The 15,000-nt window shown below is 38.0% G+C and overlaps 1 protein-coding gene across 1 annotated transcript in view; it reads right to left on the bottom strand.

The window, feature by feature from the left end:
- The window catches only part of LOC115214916 (adhesion G protein-coupled receptor L2), a 331,915-nt gene that overhangs the window by 240,026 nt on the left and 76,889 nt on the right, over positions 1 to 15,000 (bottom strand). The gene's annotated exons all lie outside the window — the stretch shown is intronic.

Raw genomic sequence — 15,000 nt, 5'->3', positions numbered from 1 at the left:
AAAGGACCACGTTTCGGACTTCTCCCATCTTGCAAGCTCTGGGACGGAGACCGTTCGCTCAACAGCAACAGCAGCAAGACCAGCAACAAGATTAAAGAATTGGATAGTGCCGCAGCCAGTTTAACTGCGGTCTCTTGTGATCAATGCAGCACTTTATGAAAGGCCACTGATTTGAGTCATTTGACGAAGTTGAAGAAGCCTGTCAAGAATTTTGCAATTCAAAGCTGAAGAATTGGTACTTTGACCAAATCCGAAAGCTTGCAGATCATTGGCAGAACACCATGGGAAAAGATGGTCTTTATTTTGAAGGATAGTTGTTGTTGTTTTTGAATAAATTCTTGCATAAAAGATCTTTATTTTAACACGGCGCACAAACTGTTTCCTCAGCCTAGTAATAATGGTTTCAAATTTTGGCATAAAGCCAGCAAGTTCGGCGAAGGGGAACTAGTCACTTTCATCGACCCCAGTGCTCTACTGGCACTTATTTTACTGACTCCGAAAAGATGAAAGGTAAAGTCGACCTCGGTGGAATTTGAACTCAGAACGTAAGGACAGACGAAATGTCACTAAGCATATTGCCCAGGATTCTAACAATTCTGCCAGCTTGCTGCCGTAACAATAATAATCCGCTCTACTATCGGCACAAAGACTGAAATTTAGGGAAGGGGGACTAGTCTATTACATTGACCCTAGTACTCAATTGGTACTTATTTTATCAACCCCGAAAGGATGACAGGCAAAGTTGACCTCAGCAGAATTTGGACTCAGAATGTAAAGATGGACCAAATGCCACTAAACATTTTGCCCGGCATGCTAACGATTCTGCCAGCTTGCCACCTTAATAATAATAATAATTATTATTATTGTTATTACTCTAGGCACAAGGCCTTAAAAATTTTTGGGGAAGGGGGCTAGTCAATTACATTGACCCTAGTGCATAATTGGTACTTATTTCATCAACCCCGAAAGGATGAAGGGCAATGTCGACCTTGGCGGAATTTGAACTCAGAACGTAGAGGCTGATGAAATACCATAATCTTAGTGTATTGCAAAAATCGGCTTTACTTGGAACAGCACAAATACTGTGTAAAGTACTGTCTGCCTGAGACCCTTGTGGTTCGTTGATAGACGGTACAAATCCCTGATGTCTTCAATAATAATAATGATACGCATGCATGCACGCACACGCACACACACACAGCTGCTTGACACTGACTGATTAGTGTATCTGAGTCGTGGAGGCGCAATGGCCCAGTGGTTAGGACAGCGGACTCGCGGTCATAGGATCGCGGTTTCGATTCCCAGACCGGGCGTTGTGAGTGTTTATTGAGCGAAAACACCTAAAGCTCCACGAGGCTCCGGCAGGGGATGGTGGTGATCCCTGCTGTACTCTTTCACCACAACTTTCTCTCACTCTTTCTTCCTGTTTCTGTTGTACCTGTATTTCAAAGGGCCGGCCTTGTCACACTCTGTGTCACACTGAATATCCCCGAGAACTACGTTAAGGGTACACGTGTCTGTGGAGTGCTCAGCCACTTACACGTTAATTTCACGAGCAGGCTGTTCCGTTGATTCGGATCAACCGGAACCCTCATCGTCGTAACCGACGGAGTGCTTCCAAAACTTGACACTGACTGATTAGTGCATCTGAGTAAGACAATGCACCAATCTGTTGATTTTGACACAAATTACAAACTAATTGACAAATAAAAGAGATTCTTAATCAAATTTCACTAAATTAGAAATTACGGTTATTTGTCCAATTCAAAACGTCAGAGACAAATCAAAATTCTTTATATTGCCCTCTGTTGATATAATGGAGAAAAGTCAAATTTTTTAACTCTTGCAATATCAAACTGAAGATGACCACATGAAAACAAACGTTTCACGTGGCGGGTTTATCTACAAGTACAGTCCAACAATTTTGAACAACTGTCCTTGTGATGTACTGACGATCCAGCTATTTTGAGAAATCTTTATATATAAAAGTAAGGATGGGTGCTGTCTGTCTCCTACGATTTAGATTCCTAACTACTCCCACATTTTGCGGTGCAGTTTAACCAAAACCGGGTATCTTATAGTCGTGATTCATATCGAGCCCTTCTGGGTATTAGCGCGCGTCTACGATGAGTCTACGATTAAAAAAAAAAATTACCATCAATTTTTCCCATTTTTAATGCATTTTTGGCATATATAAGGGAAGTAACTCTCTAAAAATTTATTATTAAATCTCAGAACGTAAAATGCTACAGTAACCCCCCCCTTTGTGGTTAGCCATATTGAGATGGCTATTATACTTTACACCTCTAAAAATGCTTATATAGTTATTTCCCTTACAAACCCGAGCAACGCTGGGCGATACTGCTAGTAGCATCTAAATCCCTTTCAAACATACCCAACTTTATGCCAAGACAAGAAACGAAGAAAGACAGGATGTTGAAAAAGAGAACTATCAGCAAAAAGTAGAAATACGTATAATTGGGAAAATATCGTGGTGTCAGTAACAGAAAGATTACGTTTGAGTGATGTCAAACTCTTTGTTTTTCTTCCAAATTCAGTTTCTGTTTAATCTTTCTTTTTCTCTTGTTATCCCTGCCTCCCCCCCTCTCTCTCTCGCTTGATGAGTTGAAAAGAATGAGGGACAGCCGTAAAGAGAGAGAACAGATGGAAAAAGAGGAAGAGTTATATATCGGCTTGTCTACGTTTTCATTGCTATCACCCCGGGTAGCTTTTAAAATTATCATTGGATTTCACTTGCTTGAACTTCGTAGAGTACGCTTGTATAAAATTAATTCTTAAACATTAAATTTGGGGCCTCCACCTTCCATGCAACAACACATTTAGCACTTCAACGGATCATGTACTAACAAAGCGTTATTGGAGGGTGAGTCAGAAAGTAAAGCAACCTTTATTTGTATAACTTTCTGAGTCAGTCTCGTAAATGTTAACGGAAATAGAAAAGGATTCAAAAGCAAGGAGCCTCAAAATGGTATACCGAACGGCAAAAGTAACCAGCAGCTCGATCTCAAAATATTGTGGTCATATCTGATGAAATAGCGGTCGTTTCATAGTTTCCGAATGCTGGACAGACATACATTCTGATAAATCGTGTGTGTGTAACACGTTTCTTGTCACAATTGGACAAAACCATTTTTTAACCACAGTGAACGATTGATATCATCGTCCGTGCTTATGTTTAGTAGCTTCCACAGTAGAAAGACACGCATATAACCTCAGCTAGCGCTCATGACACCTTCCCTATAAGTACAGCGTTAGATGAAACAATGTGATTCGGGGTCATTATAGCATAACCTAATTAGAGCCACAAGATTGAGAGGGTATTTTCAATAAGTGAAATACTCACAAATATAGGTCATAGACATAGCTGAACAATTGAAAAATTCAGAGACTTGGGATCTTTTCAGTTTGACCGGCAGTTTTTAAAAATAATTTCCACGTAACTAAACACTTTTAAACTTCGTATACTGGTAAAATGTGTTTATAAAACATCTTTTTCTCTTGGCTTTATTGAGAAAATTCTATAGTTCGTAAGATATTTGTTGTTGTTTTTTCTTCAATTTCTGCAATTTCAACCAATCAATGGACGTCTATTGAGGTGAGAACATTCTGTGCCGTATGAATATGTCTCTCGTTTAAGAAACAGATTGGGTTTATTTACATTTCTGAAGAAAAATAATACCCTTCCCCCTAACCCTAACCCTAAAACAGATTGAAACGCAATAGATCGATACTAGGGTCATAATTATGGGTGACAATTTCATATGATACCGCTGGAAAAAACTGCCGTTCAAACCGAAAAGATCTGAGACTTGTTGTACCATCCAAACACTTAATAACTTTCGATAAAATTATAAAATAGACAGAAAGCTTAATTAATTAAGATCTAATGGATCCCAGGACTAATTCTTTGTAAGCCTAGTACTTATTCTATCGGTTTCTTTTGCGCCGAACCGCTAAGTTATGGGGACCTAAACACACCAACATCGGTTGTAAAGCGATGATGGGCGGGGAGGGGACATAGACACAAAAACACACACACTCATATTATATATATATGACGGGCTTCTTTCAGCTTTCGTCTACTAAATCCACTCACAAAGCTTTGATCGGCTCGAGGCTATAGTAAAAGCAGTTGGACCGAACCTGGAACCATGTGCTTGGGAAGCAAGTTTCTTACCACATAGCCACGCCTATGCCTATTTTATTTACCCCCACGAAATACTCAGAAAAGTAGAGTTAACTGCTTGACCTTTCAATTAACAAACAAGCATTAATAGGGGATTGAATAGCTCTGTTGAAATTTGGAGTGACTGTAGAACAGTTCTTGATAGCAATCCTAGTTCACGACTTGTTCTTACTTGATCTCAGAACGATGAAAGATGGAGTCATTTTCGGTAAGATTTGAATTCAGAATTAGCGGTATTTAAGATACCTATTTCTTTATTACCCACAAGGTGCTAAAGACAGAGGGGACAAACAAGGACAGACAAACAGATTAAGTCGATTATATCGACCCCAGTGTGTAACTGGTACTTATTTAATCGACCCCGAAAGGATGAAAGGCAAAGTCGACCTCGGCGGAATTTGAACTCAGAACGTAACGGCAGACGAAATACGGCTACGCATTTCGCCCGGCGTGCTAACGTTTCTGCCAGCTCGCCGCTAGTCCGACGTCAAATCCTTAACAAAAGTGGGTCAAAAAAAAAGAAAACCATTAGGACGGTAATTTTTTGTTGTTGTACCTCGGAACGGTCAGTATGTCAATAACAAACACACGCACTAGTTCTATTTCACTTCTTTATTAGTCGTTAATTGGTTAACTACTTACCCAACTACCTAATCGGTTGTTTAGTTAACCATTTGGTTGTTGAATTAGTCATGGTTATCAAAGACATTTCGTCTCCATATGTGACCTCTTCAACGATATACTCTTTCGACATAGAATGTTCACAAGAAATGCTGTCCCCCACTCACTTCCACACAAATGTATACATAATAATATCAGCTTTGTTTAAAAGTATTTAATACCCAAATTATTATCAGAATGAATATTTCAAGCTGAAAGATTCAACGTAATTTGCTACTTATTCCAAATATTTTGTTGGGAGCGGTTTTTACAGCAACTGTACGACACATAACTATAGCTATCTATCTGTCTGTCTATCTATCTATCTATCTATCTATCTATCTATCTATCTATCTATCTATCTATCTATCTATCTATCTATCTATCTACCTACCTACCTACCTACCTACCTATCGATCTGTCTGTCTGTCTGTCTGTCTGTCTGTCTGTCTATCTATCTATCTATCTATCTATCTATCTATCTATCTATATATATACTGTCTATCTATCTATATATCTATCTGTCTATATATCTATCTGTCTATCTATATATCTGTCTGTCTCTCTATCTACTGTGTGTGTGTGTGTGGTACGTAAGCACCACCCACGTTGATACGGAATCCTACGTTCCTCACTTATCTTACCATAATGCAAAATTCTGCAAGGCGATGTTCATTTCCACCCCCACCCCCACCCCACTTATTTCCATGTCATAAAATGAGATGTTGCACCAACAAATTTATTTCGAGGGGGGGGGGAAGTAGAAAAAACAACAACAACAACAACAACAACAAAAAAGAAATAAAGCAAAAAAAAAAAAAAAACGAAACCTACCAGCACCCTTAATGCACGTAGTACAATATGAATGCATGAAAAAAAAAAAAAAAAACCAAAAAACAAAAAACAAAAAAACATTTGAAGGGAAATGATAAGCCGAATGAATAAGAATTCAATGATAATCGCAGAATAGAGTATGTCCACATTACAAAAAGCCAAAACCCCCAAAAAACTGCAGTGTGATCGGAGGTGTTGCAATGGAAGTTATTTGAAGGAAGAAGAGCATTATTCTCTTTAGATCATTATCAGGCTGCAAGAGCGAAGAACTTATCCAATATTATTTGATGTTTTACTAACGCAAAAATGAAAAATGAAAAACTGAAAAACAGTGGAAGAATGATGTCAAGAGGCGTGAGTTGGGGGCGATGCGGGTGATTCATACAGTGCAAATGGGATGCATGATTAAAGTTTATAGCATGACCCAGAACAGTTGAATTGGTGCACAAAACAGAGAAGTGTGGGGGCGGGGGCACGGGTGTGTGGGGGGGTGTTGGCGAGCTGGCAGAAACGTTAGCACGTCGGGCGAAATGCTTAGCGGTATTTCGTCTGCCGTTACGTTGTGAGTTCAAATTCCGCTGAGGTCGACTTTACCTTTCATCCTTTCGGGGTCGATAAATTAAGTACCAGTTACGCACTGGGGTCGATGTAATCGACTTAATACCTATGTCTGTCCTTGTTTGTCCCTTCTATGTTTGGCCCCTTGTGGGTAATAAAGAAATGGGTAGGTGTTGGCGAGTATGTTGATAATAATAATAATAATAATAATAATAAATAATAATAAGACATTGTTTTGTCTTGCTATAAAAGATGGGCTGCAGCAAATATTCTGCTGAATACCACAGATTTGCTTGTCAGTTGTTTGGCCTAAACCAGTTGAGCATGTCCTTTAGTGGCTGACGATATGTGCATCTCTGATCACGAGCAGAAGTAGTTGGGGAGCATCATAGCCATGTGTTGAAAGGAATTCTAGGAGGTTTGGATAATTCACCTTTGGAAACATGGGTGGCTCGTTCAACATCCTTAAAGAACCCTTATTCAGGGACCTTTTGAGCGGAATGTGCTACTCGACCAGAAGAAAAATCTGACTGGGCCCCACCTGCAAAGTCATGCGCTGTTTATCTTGATATGAGATCACCATGTCGCGCACATATGGTTGTGATGCATGTGTCTGGTGTACCCTTATCAGACGGGTAGTCGTGATGGGTATACTGGGCTTTGTATATTTTACCCCAGTATCACTTTGATGGCATGCACTGCTCTCTGATTCAATAATAATAATGATAATGAGTATGATGATGATGATTTTATTTATTTGCAACAAAGGGTTAAAAATGAAGGGGAGAATACAAAGACAGATATAAAATGGGGAGGTTTACTTATAATGAAATGATTAAAAAAAAAAGGAAGAAAGTACACACTGGAAAAGAAGGGACATATGCATAGCATACAAAGGTTTAAAAAGGGGTTGGGAAGGATGATGGAGATGTAGCCCTCTGATACAGGAAGGCCTTGTAGGGATAATCGAATAAGAGGAAGAGAGAAAACAAGGTAGGTATTGGCAAAAGTGTTGGTGAGAGAGGAACGACAAATAAAACGGAGAAAAAAATACGGATCTTTTCGGTTTGAACGGCAGTTTTTTCCAGCGGTGTCATATGAAATTGTCACCCATAATTATGACCCTAGTATCGATCTATTGCATTTCAATCTATTGCATTTCAATCTATTTTAGGGTTAGGGTTAGGGATGGGGGGAAGGGTATCTTTTTTTTCTTCACAAATGTAAATAAACCCAATCTGTTTCTTAAACGAGGGACATATTCATATGGCACAGAATGTTTTTACCTCAATAGACGTCATTGATTGGTTGAAATTGCAGAAATTGAAGAAAAAAAAATCTTACAAGCAATAGAATTTTCTCAATAAAACCAAGAGAGAAAGATGTTTTATAAACACATTCTACCAGTATACGAAGTTTAAAATTTTTTAGTTACGTGGAAAAGATGCAAAAATACATTTAAAGAATTGAATTGGTAAGCTATAAGCAACAAAAACATACAGAGAATGGGGGAGGAGGAAGATATGGGAGGGGAGAAAGGAGGTTAAGCCGAGAATTTTAAAATGCCACACTAAATACATATTATCTTTTATCTTTTAATTATTTCAGTTACTAGACTGCGGCCATGCTGGGGCACTGCTTTCAAGAACTTAGGTCAATATAAAGATCCTCACCCGGTAACAAAAACAAAAATTAACCAGCCTAGTGTGTGTGTGGGGGGGTTAACAAGTATGTGGAAAACGAATAAGAAAAAAAAAATGCGCGTTGACGACGCTGTGGTGGAGAGGGGACTTTCGGAAAATTCACAAGATCCGATTTTTCCGTCATAACTTCCGGTAAGATTGATATATATTGATCTTCTTTACGGAATTCCACGTTTTTGGTTATGGAGGATCCGATTATGTAAAAATAATTTTCGAAAAATCGCATTTTTAAAATTTCAATTACCCCCCCCCCTCCTTATTTTTTCACTTTTCCCGGAAATTTTTCTTTTTGCGAAATACGTAGAAAAAACGAAGATTATGATTCTGAATAAAACTGGTTTGTAAAATTTCAATTTTTCAAAAAATAAATAAATAAATAAATAAATAAATAAATAAAAAAAGAAAAAGAAAATATGATGGATTTCTTTCAGTTTTCGTCTACCAAATTCGCTCACAAGGATTTGGTCGGTCTGAAGTAGAAACCACATGCCGAAGGTGCCACGCCGTGGGACTGAATCCGGGACCATGTAATTGAGAAACAACCTTCTTACCACACAGCAACGCCTGCGTCATATGTGCACCTTGATTATAGTTTCTTTTTGTTTTAAATTGTGAAAATTTATGGGAATTTCGGAAAAGCCGTATTACAGGCTGTATCCCGAAATTATTATTATTTTACATAAGTATAGGATTTCTTAACCAGAGTTTCTGGAATATCGGTGTAAACACACACACGTTGTTGATTATTATTTCTTTGTGGTTCTCAAACGTTCTCACCGTCACTATTTTACTTTCTTCAAGAAAATGATTTCTTCTGTGAATTTCTCATTCTCCACAAAGCTCTGAGTATTGGCTAGGTCGGTGTTTATCGTGTGTGCGTATATATATATATAATTATATACGAGTGGCTGTGTGAGTGTATATATATATAATTATATACGAGTGGCTGTGTGAGTGTATATATATATATATAATTATATGCGAGTGGTTGTGTGTGTGTATATATATATAATTATATATGAGTGACTGTGTGGTAAGTAGCTTGCTTACCAACCACATGGTTCTGGGTTCAGTCCCACTGCGTGGCACCTTGGGCAAGTGTCTTCTATGTAGCCTCGGGCCGACCAAAGCCTTGTGAGTGGATTTGGTAGACGGAAACTTAAAGAAGCCCGTCGTATATATGTATATATATGTATATATATATATGTATCTATCTATCTATATATATATATATATATATTAATGTGTTTGTGTCTGTGTTTGTCCCCCCTAACATCGCTTTACAACCGATGCTGGTGTGCTTACGTCCCCGTAATTTAGCGGTTCGGCAAAAATGACCGATAGAATGAGTACTAGTCTTAGAAAGAATAAGTCCTGGGGTCGATTCGCTCGACTAAAGGCGGTGCTCCAGCATGGCCGCGTGGAAATGACTGAAACAAGTAAAAGAGTAAAAGAATCTTTTATTTTTCTTATATATATATATATATATATATATATATATATTATATATATATATATATATATATATATATATCAAGATTAATCAGCCGAAATTGCTAAGATGATCTGGTTCTTGACTGATGACTGAGGGCTTCGAATGTCCGTCTGTGGTTCTTGTGTCGTCTCTGTGGTTTGTTTATGTTTTGTCCATGTCTGTAATTATTTTTACTGTTTACCTATATATATATATATATATATAATATATATATATAATATATATATATATATATATTATATATATATATATATTATATATATATAATATATATATATATATATTTATATATATATATATATTTATATATATATATATATATTATATATATATACTTATATATTATATATATAGATATAATATATATATATATATATATATATTATATATATATATTTATATATATATAGTATTACACACACACCCCTCACACAACACAAGCTTTGACAAAAAACGATAAGCGTCAAGTATTATTTAAGTTCATTTGTGAAGTCTGTCAGAATGTGTAGGTAGTATTGAGGTCAAGAACAAGAAATATTGTACATGAAGTGAAATAGTTCGTCTGGTATTTCCTTCACATTAACAGGTGTATGTTTTCTACCTGGAGCTATCTTTGTCCCTTACCCAGATTTTTTCCCTCCATTTTCTTTCTGTCTTGTTCTTTTTCATAAGCTCTTTACATTTGTAGTTGTTGTCATCGTTGCCATGGCAGGGGTCTATTGTTTTTATATCTGAGAGATTTACTGCTTTTTCCTCGGTTTCTCTTTAAGCCAAACACGCAAATATCACTCACACACACAAGCTCTGACCGTCCCCTCATTCCGTTCCCTGACACGCCTTCCCTATCTTAGCCAATTGCGCCTTTAATTAAAGAATTTCTACTCGTATATATATATAATTATAACTACCATGACTCATTATAGGTGTATCTTCGAATATTGTTTATTTAGATGTTGCTGATAGGACTTAATGGGACAAGATTACTACTCTATTCCCGAAGTGGCGGCGGTGGTGATGGTAGTAGTAATAGTAGTAGTAGTAGTAGTAGTTGCCGTACCCCATTAACTACCTTATATGCACATGATAGTGTCCTACAATCCAGGTCAACACAGTATTTAGGATTGTCAAGTTTTTTCCTTCTTTGAGTGTAACAGTGAATAAAGGACTGACTCAATTTACGTGCAAAGTTTGATATTTATTAAACTTGTGTCTGTGTGTGTGCGTTTGTCGAGAATGCTATCGGTTATGAATGCATACAGGGAAATATTTAACGAAGTAAATTTGTTAAATTTTTAAAATAGTTTTCACTTTACATGGGATAAGCTGTAACATATCTCTCTACAGCTATTTTTTCTTTTAACCCTTTCAGTACTGTATTTATTTTGAGATGCTCTGGGTTTCTTTTAATTAATTTTAAATAAAACAGAGAATTTAGTAAAATAACTTAGTTATCATTAAGCTAGTGTTAGGAAAATAAATTGGGACTAAGGCTTGGTGGAAGATTTTAATTCAAAACTTATGAAAACGAGACATTTAGTACTCAGAGCCAGAGCCGGGTTGGTAACGAAAGGGGCAGTGACAAAGAACCTTAGTGAGGACAGTGCTGCTATTTGGTTAGAACTTCTTATGTGTTCCACCTTTCAAAATAAATTGGTATCAAGTCGATTCAAAAGAGTTGTTTTCCGCATTTTAAAGTAAAATATTTTTCTTGCTAGAAATTCTCATCTTTCTTTTTACCTCATGAAATCTCATTCTATTTTATGTTAATTATTTTTTTCGAAAGAACCTCTTCTATTACACACACACACACACATACATAACTATATATATGTATGCAGATTTTACGGGTGTGTAAAAACTCCCTTGATTTTACTAAAAGTTATGTATACCTATTTCTTTATTACCCACAAGGGGCTAAACACAGAGGGAATAAACAAGGACACACATAGGTATTAAGTCGATTACATCGACCCCAGTTCGTAACTGGTACTTAATTTATCGACCCCGAAGGGATGAAAGGCAAAGTCGACCTCGGCGGAATTTGAACTCACAACGTAACGCAGACGAAATACCGCTAAGCATTTCGCCCGGCGTGCTAACGTTTCTGCCAGTTCGCCGCCTTACTAAAAGTTATGTATACCATTATATAATATGTTTTGCGTATTCCCACGCGGAAGTAACAAATGAAACTAACTTTATTCCTTTGTAAAGTGGTACATTGGATCAAAGCAAGTAACATGAGACTACTTAATGCTTTCAAATATGCAATAATAGAAATTAATCTCTCTACACATATATAACACGTAATATATTCTCTTCTACTCTTGGCACAAGGCCCGAAATTTTGGGGGAGGTTAAAAATACGTAGGTACACATCCAGTAGTATATGGGATCTTTGATATCCCTTAGATGATTTCTTAACCTCTAACTCATACAGACATACTACACCACACACCACCACACCACTCCACCACCACCATACCACACCACTCCGCACACACTAACACTGACCACATCCCAGCACCTTCACCATCATCCACACACCTACACATGCACACACGCACACGTCAATGTCACCAGCCTTCTTCTACACGCACGTACACGCTCTCACATACATACGCACGCACACCTTCGTTTTGGGATCACCACTACTTTATTGTCTCCCCTTCATCCTAGCTCTCCTGTGTGACCCCTCTGTCAGGCATTCACCATGATAGATCGCTAGCCACTAAACATTTTCTATTTTCTCTCCCTGTTTATTTCTGTGTTCCTTTCCGTCGAAGAGCGTAGGCTCGAAACGTAAAAGACTTTCTCACTTCTCGAGCGTTAAACTAATACATCTGCTTGTTGTTTACACACTCGTCTTCGTCTTTTGTTTGTTTTTGTAAATTCTCACAATATTATTGTATATATATATATATATATATATATATAGATATATATAATATATATATATATATATATAATTCTTTTAGGTGTTTCAGTCATTTGACTGCGGCTGTGCTGGAGCACCGCCTTAAAGGTTTTTTTTTTAAGCCGAAGAAATCGACCCCTGGATTTACTCTTTGTAAGCCTAGTACTTATTCTGGCGATCTCTTTTGCCGAGCTGCTAAGTTACGTGTACATAAACACACCACCATCGGTTGTCAAGCGATGGTGGGGGACAAACACAGACACAAAGAATCACACACTCACACACACACGCACACATATATATACACACACACATACATACAACCGTCTACCAAATACACTCACAAGGCTTTGGTTGGGCCGAGGCTATAGTAGATGAACCCTACCCGAGGTACCCCGACGTGGGACTGAACCCGGAACCATATGGTTTTGAAGCCTGATACATACATACATACATACATACATATATAGATGTATATATATATATATGTATATATATATATAGATGTATATGTATATATATATATATATATATATATATATGTGGTATGTAGGTTAGTAGAGTTATAGGTTGGAATAACTGTCTAAGTGATAAAAGTATCTGTTATACTACCGGTGTAATTTCTCCAGTTTCTGTCTTTATATATATATATACGTGTGTGTGTATTCAGAAGGCGGTAAGCATGCGTACAAAAATCCATCGTATGAACAATGGTTTACGCAAACAGAAATAATCATATCTGATGCAAGTATATCAAATAAATAAATGATACGTACAAACCTCCGGTTAGAAATAGCAGTAGAGTAAACATGTCAATTTGAATACAATGACATAAACAGAAAAATGACCTGCAGGAATGACCTGCAAAGAAAGATATTTACTATTAACTAGATCAACTCACAGCATTTGCTTTCTTTCCTTAGAATGAACGTTAGCCATGGAAATTGCGTAAGATGAATTTCCTACTAAATGTTCGGGAATTCTTCATTAAAAGGTACTTTCCTTAGCTGTACGATAACTGAGCCAATTTGTCAATGCTACTAGCTTTGTTTTTAAGGGATTTAGAGCAGTCATGAGCAAACTGCGACCCGTGGGACTTTCTGAATAGCAACACCTAACAAAAACTAACTGGAATTATTTATTATTCTCTCTTTTACTTGTTTCAGTCATTTGACTGCGGCCATGCTGGAGCACCGCCTTTAGTCGAGCAAATCGACCCCAGGACTTATTCTTTGTAAGCCTAGTACTTATTCCATCGGTTTCTTTTGCCGAACCGCTAAGTTACGGAGACGCAATCACACCAGCATTGGTTGTCAAGCGATGTTGGGGGAACAAACACAGACACACACACACATATATATATATGTATATACATATATACGACGGGCTTCTTTCAGTTTCCGTCTACCAAATCCACTCACAAGGCTTTGGTCGGCCCGAGGCTATAGTAGAAGACACTTGCCCAAGGTGCCACGCAGTGGGACTGAACCCGGAACCATGTAGTTGGTAAGCAAGCTACTTACTACACAGCCACTCCTTTTAGTAGTGCGGCTCGCCTGATGGTGCATGTTGTTTCAAACACCTTGTCTGACAATGTGCTATGTCTCATGCGGTTCGCTTCTCGAAAAGGTTCGAATACTCTTAGTGGAGCCTTAAAAGACAGTGTTCACGTCAAGTTCACACTAATCATCTCCCGTTCGCTTCTTGACCAAAACTGGTCTTTCGAGCTTGGCTGTAGATTCAAACCAACCAAATAAATATTATGGCAGCAAAATATAGAATTCGTTATGTGACTGCTCTTAGCTAACATCATAACAAAACTTGATGCTCGTTGCTACATTCGGGCATATGGCGTAGGGGTTAAGAGCGCGGACTACTAACCCCAAGATTCCGAGTTCGATTCCAAGCAGTCACCTGAACAAGAACAATAATAATAATAATAAGAAGAACAACAACAATAACATCGAAAAATACCTTAGGAATGAGAACCCAGGTTCGAAATTTCCCCCAAGACACCTGAAGAAGGCTGGAGGGTATATCAGCGGAAACGTTGTGTTAACAACAAACAAGATGAGGACAAATATCCGTCGTACGGAAATAATGTAAATTGTTTGTTGTTAACACAACGTTTCCGCTGATATATATATATATATATATATATATATATATATATATATATATAACCCATGGCCCCTACCTGGGACGTAGTCAGTCCACCTGTGCATACCTTCCTTCTTGGGACACTTGTGAAGACCTGTTGAGGCAAGTGAAAATCAAACCAAATCAAAATCGATGAACATCAATGGAATTTGTATCTTTGCGGTAACAGTGCTGGTGGCACATAAGAAAACCATCCGAACGTGGCCGTAGCCAGTACCGCATCGACCGTGCCGGTGGCACGTAAAAAACACCATCCAAGCGTGGCCGTTCGCCAGCCTCGTCTGGCACCTGTGTCGGTGGCACATAAAAAACACCATCCGAGCGTGGCCGTTCGCCAGCCTCGTCTGGCACCTGTGCAGGTGGCACATAAAAAGCACCCACTACACTCACGGAGTGGTTGGCGTTAGGAAGGGCATCCAGCTGTAGAAACACTGCCAGATCTGACTGGCCTGGTGCAGCCTTCGGGCTT

Source organism: Octopus sinensis, linkage group LG8 (genome assembly GCF_006345805.1).
Source record: "Octopus sinensis linkage group LG8, ASM634580v1, whole genome shotgun sequence".
In the NCBI taxonomy this organism is placed as follows: Eukaryota; Metazoa; Mollusca; class Cephalopoda; order Octopoda; family Octopodidae; genus Octopus; species Octopus sinensis.
The sequence above is the reverse complement of the archived record's forward strand: the minus strand, read 5'-3'. Positions and strand labels throughout refer to the sequence as shown.